An 8798-nucleotide genomic window follows, 5' to 3' on the forward strand; every position below is an offset into this window, starting at 1 on the left:
AGTACTATCAGAAAATGTATTTGATCCAATACACCACAATAACAATTAACAAGACTTATGTGGTAATAGGCATGTAAATAGCAGTTTATAAGTACAAAAGAATGTGTGTCTAGATTAACAATTATTTATTTGTCGATTAAGCCCCAAATTGGTCAGCTAGCATACTCATCACTAGACCTGTAAACTGGTTGGGTTTATTGGGTTTGGGTCGGGTTGAACCCGATCTGTTAATTTAAAGGGTTATCTAAATGCAACCCATTAAGCTAACTGGTCACCCATTAACAATTTATTTATTTTTAACATTTCATCCAATTTGTAGAAAGACTCCATTAACTACTCCTAGGCAATGCAAAGAAATAACACGATTCAAAGCTACCCGAAAATGCTCTGCTCCGAGGCCAAGCTCCAAAAGAAAAACTCCACTGCCTCATACTGCTCCATATGTCTTGCGGACTACAAGAACAGCGACATGATGCGGCTGCTGCCAGATTGTAGACACCTCTGGCCGTTTAGGCAATTACCCAACGGGTCAATGGTTATGTGGGTATGAGCATAAACAGTTATGGGTAAATAACCACGGTTACCCGCCCACCATAACCGCTGCCCATCTCTATACGCAATACACCTTTCCTTTCACGAGACCCTTCTCTCGAATTGGCCATTGCCTTTGAAACAAAACCTTTGAAAATTAGGGTTCTGAAATTGTGTTTATATAACACTCAGAAAACTTTGCACGACGAACAACTTCGTCATGCAAACTGCTTTGTTCATTGTGTAAAACGTGTTATAAATGTGCATAAAATATGAGCGTTTCAGGGCATCTAGCTATTTCAGTGAAACGTTGTGCGACGAATATGTGGAAATTTTCGTCACGCAAACATTTGGCGGCAAAATTTTATTTTCCGCATTTTCTTGCACGATGACCACAAGTGTTCATTGCGCAAAGTATTCTTACGCGACGAACACTTTTGTCGCATAATTTTTTTTTTTTTCCCCTTTCCTGCCATTTTTGTGCGCGACGAAATTTGTTTCGTCGCACAAGCTATTTTTTCTACTAATGAAGGGAATTTAAAATATTTATTAAAGGTTCAATTTGGACGCTGCTTTTATGTTTACCAAGCATTTTTTTGCCAACTTTAAAGTAAAGCAATTTTTGGTGAAGAATAGTTATACCTAAACGAGATGCAGCACAAAATGCATCGATAAAATAGGATGAGCTTGATAGCTTTCCTCAAAATCGATATGAATGTAAAATGCATCGAATCGAACCGTTCGAGTCCTACTTTGAAAGTAGGTCAAGACCTAACACAATATGTATGCTAATTGGATATGGCAATTGTTCAAAAAAATAAAAAAAATAAAAGATTTATATTTCATCGCGGGTCAATAAAGCTCCAGGTATTCAATCCAATTTTCTCTTTCTAATGCAGCTGAACTAACGCACAACCTCAAATAGTATTGATAATAATTAAAATCAAACTCAAAACCCGACCGATTGAGTTATGAGCATTATCCTGTAGGAAAATAACCATATATGTACATGATACAGTAACACTAGTCAACTAATTAGAATCAGCATTACATCATATGATACTGGACGTAGCACAAAACCCTTACGTCCACGTATGAAGAGTAGTCAGCTCATAACAACACACACCGTCCATGACAACAGCACTCTGTACGTGTGTCTCTAATCCAAGAATGGTATACCTAGAAGCACAAAAAAACAATTATTAATTGGTGTAGATAGCTGTCCCAAGTTCTCAAAGGGTGTGGTATTAGTACTTTTCTAATAAAAGTTGGTATTCTGCTTGTAAAACAAAAGGAAAATCATCCTTTTCCCCCTTTACAAACAAGATTAAATAACAAAATTTTCTGTATACTTAAAAATGCGGGTATTAGTTACTTAGTAATACAGTCCAGTGATATTTTTATTTATTTGTAAATGAGAGGTATTAGGTTCAATTTTCGCCAAATACGAATTTGGGCCACATTATTGCTAGCCCATTGTAAGACTTAGCTCACTTCTCATCCCTCTTAGTATAGACAATACCGTTTGCTAAAAGAAAATGCGGATATTAAAGCATATTATTCTAAAAATATATATAATGAAGGACCAAAGGATATTTTAGTTCAATACATGATTTTTATAATTTGGGTTTTAATTTGTCAAAATTTTATTTTCGACATTAGCATAAATATTCTATTATAAATTTAGGGCAATATCTCACTTGATACTTAGCCAAGCACAACTCCGCTCTACCCAAGCACAATGCCTCATTGATTGAATATATGTGTACTTATATTTTGTTAAGGAGATTTTAAATGCCTTCCCTAACCTAATTTTTTTTTTTTTAAATTAAATTAAATTTATTAATGAGAACCAAGTTTTCGTTTTGAGTACTCAACCACATCTTCCAAGTTGCAACTATCACTTTGAATACGTAGTACATGAATGCATTCTAAATTTTAGTACAAGTACTGGTATATCCCAACAACGACTTAATTCCCTCCAAGGCTCTGAATCCATGGAAGCGTTTGAATATACTCAAAACAAAATACTACTCACTTTCTCTGTGTCTCTTGATTTTATTCTAAACTTCACCAATGGAGTTGAAGACCATTCTGGGATATCTTCAAGAAAAGACCATTTTGGTTACTGGAGCCACAGGCTTCCTTGCAATGGGTATACCACCTCTCTTCTCTCTCTCTCTCTCTCTCTCTCTCTCTCTCTCTCTCTCTCTCTCTCTCTCTCTGTGTCTGAGTTACTTGCTAATATATGGCATATGCAGTATTTTTGGAGAAAATACTAAGGGTTCAATCGGATGTGAAAAAGGTCTACCTTCTTTTAAGAGCTCCGGATACCAAATAAGCCAAGGATCGAATGCATAATGAGGTTTGTATATACATAACGCTTCATTTCATTTTCTTTTATTTAGTTCTATAGTTAATGACGTTCACTTTATTTTAATTTTTTGATAAACATTTATATATTAAGATCATAGGAAAGGCGTTGTTCAAGGTTCTAAGGGAGAAGCTAGGTGCAGATTTTGATTCCTTTATTTCGGAAAAAGTTGTGGCTGTCCCAGGAGATGTAACTTCTGAAAACCTGGGAGTGCAAGACTTCAAATTGAGGGAAGAAATGTTCACTGAAATACAAATTATACTTAATTCTGCCACAACGACGAGTTTTGATGAACGGTAAGAGCTTTCACCCTACAATTGAGCTCATGTGTTGGCTGATGTCCTTCCCAATTACCGCTTGTGTGAAGAAAAAAAATTAATCACAAACTTCACTATTGAAATCCTATGTACATAAACACTACAATATGTTTTACATATATAATGTACAACACATACACTGTTAGTAATTGTATGTACAATCTCTTGATTAAAGTGATAAGTAAATAACCAAGTGTATACATATTTGCAGATATGATATTGCACTAGACGTGAATACATTCGGAGTTCTGCATGTGTTGAGTTTCGCAATGAAATGTATAAAACTAGAGATGCTTCTCCACGTATCAACCGGTCAGTTTACGTTTTTCAATCAATATAGCCTTTTCCTCTTCCTTTTATTTTCTGTTTGTCCCATACTGTACGTAGTTATCCTCTTCTTTTTTCAGTCATCTGCAATTATCAGTTTTTTAGATACATTATCTTTAAATATATATGGGGAATGAAACCTTTTTATTTTGGGGTTTGTGTCCTTAATTGGATACATTTTGCTTAACTGATGGTGATCAATGATTGTTTTCCAGCTTATGTGTGTGGTGAAAGGGAAGGACTCATACCAGAGGACTCATCTTCATTCATGGACGAGAAAGCTAAAGGCACCACCAAATTTAATTTCCAAGTACGGGAAAAGAAAGTTGTAGAGAAGAAATTGAATGAACTAAAAGCACGAGGTGCTTCAGAAGAAAGTATTAGAGGCACCATGAAGGATTTTGGTATTGAAAGGTTGTTGAGCACCAATACCTAATTGTGCCCTATTGACCCTCACATATAAATTTTATATTTTGGCTTATTTTCCCCATATATTGATGACAATAAAAGTAAAAGAAATGCTAGTGCTGGTTGAAGTTTGCAACTCTTAACTATATTGTGCCATTCCAAAGTTGACTTATGCTAATTATCTTTTGTTTTTCTTTAACATAATTCCTAATTATCAGGGCCAAACTTTATGGATGGCCAAACACCTATGTATTTACAAAGGCAATGGGAGAAATATTTCTAGAGAACTCAAGACACAATTTACCTCTAGTCATCATCCGCCCAACCGTGGTTACCAGTACTTATAAGGAGCCATTTCCAGGTTGGATTCAAGGTTTCAGGTAATGATCTTGCAGCATGCACCATAAAATTCTTAGTTTTTGAAATATATCTCGTTATTCAATAATTAAAAGTCATAAGTGCCAATAGTGATAGCCTTTAAAAGACGAACGAAAACTAAAATGTATGGTGATCCCACAAAGCAAAAATCATATATTTGTTTCTATTACAAAATCATTGATAGCGTTATTGTTGGTTATTGCAAAGGAAAACTGACATGCCTACTTGTTGATCCTATTTCTGTATTTGACATGGTTAAGTTCAAAGTCAATCAATCTCTTGATGCCTCCCAACACTACATACAATTATATATATGTATATTATGTACACGCATATGCATACGCATGTATATATGCATGATAAATTAATGGAAATTACGTCCACCACTCTGGTTTGTATTTCTCCTCTATTTTCTTTTTGTTAAATTTCTGTAAGCATTTTAATAGAAACAATATGTTTCTAATACGTTACTAAAGTGTGGTTAAATTCTATAAATTGCGCAGATTCCCGTAGATATGGTGGTAAATTCCATTATTTCAGCTATGGTTGTGATGCAAATCAATCTTCTATTGTCATTTACCATGTGGGATCCTCATTTGGAAACCCTATCCAATTTTGTGATATTCATAATTTTGTGTTCCGACACTTCACCAAAAGTCCCTGGGTTAATAAGGATGGAAACGCTGTTAAAGTCGGCAAGTGCACAATGTTTAGGACTATGGCTTCTTTTCGCATGTACATGCAAATTTGCTTCATGATACCTTTAAAGGTTTGTTCTTTCTACTTCCTCGGCAGTAGTGCTATACAATATAATATAAAAATCCCCAATATAATAGCGATTGCAAGTATGGATCATCTCATCTCGTGGAGAGATTTTTTGTGTACATAAAATATAGGATGGTATATCACATACCATAGTAAAAGGTTATAATAAAGTATACTTTAAAGTAAGACATATCAATTAACCCTATTGTTCACTTATATTATGACATGTGGTGTATCATCTTTGTTCCGGATACACAAAAATATTTTCATCTTGTCCTCTGTGTGATCAAGATTGAATCAATTAATATCCGTTTATTAATAATACTCGTTTTATTGTTAATAACTGTTATCAAACATGGTAGTTTTTTTCAGTTCATTAATTTCCTTTCGTATGTTCTTATTTGCAATTTTGAAGGGATTAATGTTTGTAAGTAAAGCTTCAGGGGGATATTTCAAGGACATATATGTTAACAATAGCCAGAAACTCACATTGGTGATGCGCTTAGTAGAGCTATACAAACCCTACATGTTATTCAAGGGCATGTACGTATACTATACTTTTGTAACCAGACACTTATTCTCATTTTCCACTATTGAAGAGCATGGACAATAATAAATTAAACACGTTTTATTTGTAGATTTGATGACAACAATTCAGAGGAGCTGCAAAAGCTGACAAGTGAGTGTTACATAGACGCAAAAGAATTTAACTTTGATCCCAAATGCATTGATTGGGAAGACTAGTTTATGAATACTCACATTCCTGGCCTCCGAAAGCATGTTATGGTTCAATGATTAACTTGAACAGATACATTCTCGTTATGATAACAATTGTACCTTTAGGCATGTATCAAATTCACATCCTTCTATCATTGCCTGCCTATATTGATTGTGATGAAGTTGATCATGAGTAAAGTAATTATATCAAAGTCTCATATTTGGTTTGTGGAATAGGTATTGAGAATGTCTTTTTTATGTTTACTAAAGTTAGTAATGGGCAGAAAATAACTAACACATATGTATGAAACTCTCATAAAGTAGGGAATTCCTTAGACTCGTTTTTAGCCACTAGTACAAAAAGGCCATAAGCGACGGTTTCCAACGTCGTCTCTATTGGATTGTGGACTATTTTAATGTGGATGTGTGCGAGAGCGAGGCGAATAAAGTCAGTGTAAATAATTATATTAACGTGCATAGTTAGCAGATAGTTGGATTCTGTTTAATCATATTAAATTAACCTATGTAATCGTGGTTAATTGACATGTATGTGTTCATGCAAAATAAATTAAGAATTCAACCATAAGACAGTGTAGCAATTAACATGCTCAAGAGTGCTAAATCAGAGGATTCCCATTCTTGAAAAGCAGCAGTAACATCCCTAGTTACTCCAGTTTCAATGTCCAACGCAAACTTAGGTGGAAACACAGCCGCGTCATCAAAATGATCAAACAATTTGTAGCCTTTCAACACATATTTAAATTAAAAATCCCACTTTGTGTAATTATGATCACCAAGTTTAATTTTCAACGTTCCCAACAATCCTTCAATTTTCACAATTATAGAAGCTATCATACTACTTCCAAGAATTACCAGTTTCAACAATTAGAAGTATCAAGAATTGCAGCCAAACAACTACTTCACTGCTGAACACTAAGACTCAAGTCAATGAAATCACTGTCTTTGGCCTTCGCAAATTTCAATAAAAAACAAATCTACAAAAGAAATTCGTAAGCAATGGCATTTAGTCTCTTAGATCTTCAGTAGTAATTCTTAAGGGTCATTTTGGTTCTCGTCTCTAATCAACCTAATTGTTAGACTGAAACCTTGTTTGTTTAAATATTTTGATATCAAGGTCCTTAGCATCATTTAAGAGATTTAACTCATGCATTTATGCATTTAATGTCCCACAAATTATGAAATTTAAACAAATTCAAATAATATTTTTAAAATATAATAAATAGTTAAAAATCAATTTTAAAGTAATATTGTTCTTCACTAAAAGTATAGCGAAAAAACAAAGGTGCCAACATAATTATTTACATATTTTAAAAAATAACTATTGATATTTTCTCAAACATAAAATAAATACATATAATTAGCATGGGTCAAGGTTCTAAAAGACGCTAGGTGCTAGTCGAGCAGCGGGCTAAAGCCAGGGTCTAGGTGGGCGCGTAGGCAGACTAGGCGGATTCAAGTAAATTCATTATATTTCGTGTAAATAAGTGTGTTTATACTTAAAAAATATATAATTTCATCATAAACTATAAAATAGAATGACATATGTATTATGAAGTATTGGAACATAATGAAAACATAGGGAACAAGCATATAGTGTGTGCTCATTTAAGTATCCAACAAGTCTCTTACAATTTATTGAAAAAAATTAAATGCAAAATGAAAGTTATCTATTTTCTGTCTAAATGACTCGCAACCTAAGCAGGTGTTACATCCCACATCACCCAGGGGAGTGGATCCTCTAAGCCTTATATGTATATTTCCATCTCTACCTAGCACGAGGCCTTTTGGGAGCTCACTGGCTTCGGGTTCCATCAGAACTCTGAAGTTAAGCAAGTTCGTTTGAGAGCAATCCCAAGATAGGTGGCCCATTGCGAAGTTCTCGTGTGAGTTGTGATTTAGTTTATTTTCGTGTCATTGTAGGTGCAATTGCTGAAGATGACAATAAATGGCCAAAAGGAGCAATTTGGTGCAGTTTTGGACTTGGATTGGATAGCATGTGTATAGAGCATAATGGATGGACGTTTTTGAGTGTATATGCTCAAGATCTCAATTGCATAATGAGTTAGATATATTAATTTAATGCATACATGATGAATTTATACTCTAACATCTAGACAAACTCATGATATATATGCAGTGGTTTAAGTATACTTCATATAGGTATTTCACCACATATGAAATGACGATCGCATATCGTTGTTGTCTGTATCTTTTTAGATTTACGCCCACATTTCCATGTAAGTCATCTCTTGAAAAAGACTTTTCGATATGAGGGATCTTCACCCCCACAATTGGAAATGACTTTTGAAATTTGTTAACTGTTACCAATCTCACCCAGCCTTGTATCCAAACTACTGACAAGATAGAATATTAGTCTCAAAGACTATTTCAAGAAAAACATTTAGTACATACAAATTTTGTTCTTATGCCAAATCATTATATGAAGATACGAACCCCAACAATTTCAACCAAGTAATGAAGTTCATGCATGGCATTCATTATACTACTTTTCAACCATGCTCAAAATGCCTCAAAATGCATTAGTGGTTCATCAATATTGTTAATTGCAATTACCTGGAGTATACCGCAACCTGACCTGCAACTATTTTATTAAAATTGTCCTACCGCACTGATAATAAGTTAAATGTCATATGCTTTAAAAAACGACTATAAATGAAATATTAAAATATGTTTTTGTAAGTTAATTTCTTCCATAGGAATTAAGGGTATAAGCCCTTAACCGGAGTTAGTGACTTTAACTCCACATGCAATGGCACTCCTCTGTAAGATGGATTAGAACTTCTTGATCTCTAGTTGTCACCAAATCGTCAAAAAACCAACGTTCCTTTCTGTAATAGCTCTGATTATAGTATCACTTTAGCTCAACCACAAAATTATTAGACCCATACAGATCAAATTGATATCACGCATAAATCAACATCACAATTAAAATGCATGTA

The 8798-nt window shown here is 34.1% G+C and overlaps 2 long non-coding RNA genes across 2 annotated transcripts; both read left to right on the forward strand.

Moving 5' to 3' along the window:
* The first annotated feature begins 2523 nt into the window (after window positions 1-2523).
* LOC137741346 (uncharacterized) lies at window positions 2524-3590 on the forward strand. The gene is made up of 3 exons (XR_015953657.1): window positions 2524-2896; window positions 2999-3201; window positions 3434-3590. It is a non-coding gene; the product is annotated as an uncharacterized LOC137741346 (long non-coding RNA).
* A 243-nt stretch (window positions 3591-3833) lies between these two features.
* LOC148692916 (uncharacterized) lies at window positions 3834-5720 on the forward strand. The gene is made up of 3 exons (XR_015953656.1): window positions 3834-4318; window positions 4839-5104; window positions 5516-5720. It is a non-coding gene; the product is annotated as an uncharacterized LOC148692916 (long non-coding RNA).
* Window positions 5721-8798: the final 3078 nt, after the last annotated feature.

The sequence above is a fragment of the Pyrus communis genome, chromosome 11 (assembly GCF_041283825.1).
Source record: "Pyrus communis isolate YQ-2024b chromosome 11, ASM4128382v1, whole genome shotgun sequence".
NCBI classification, from domain to species: Eukaryota; Viridiplantae; Streptophyta; class Magnoliopsida; order Rosales; family Rosaceae; genus Pyrus; species Pyrus communis.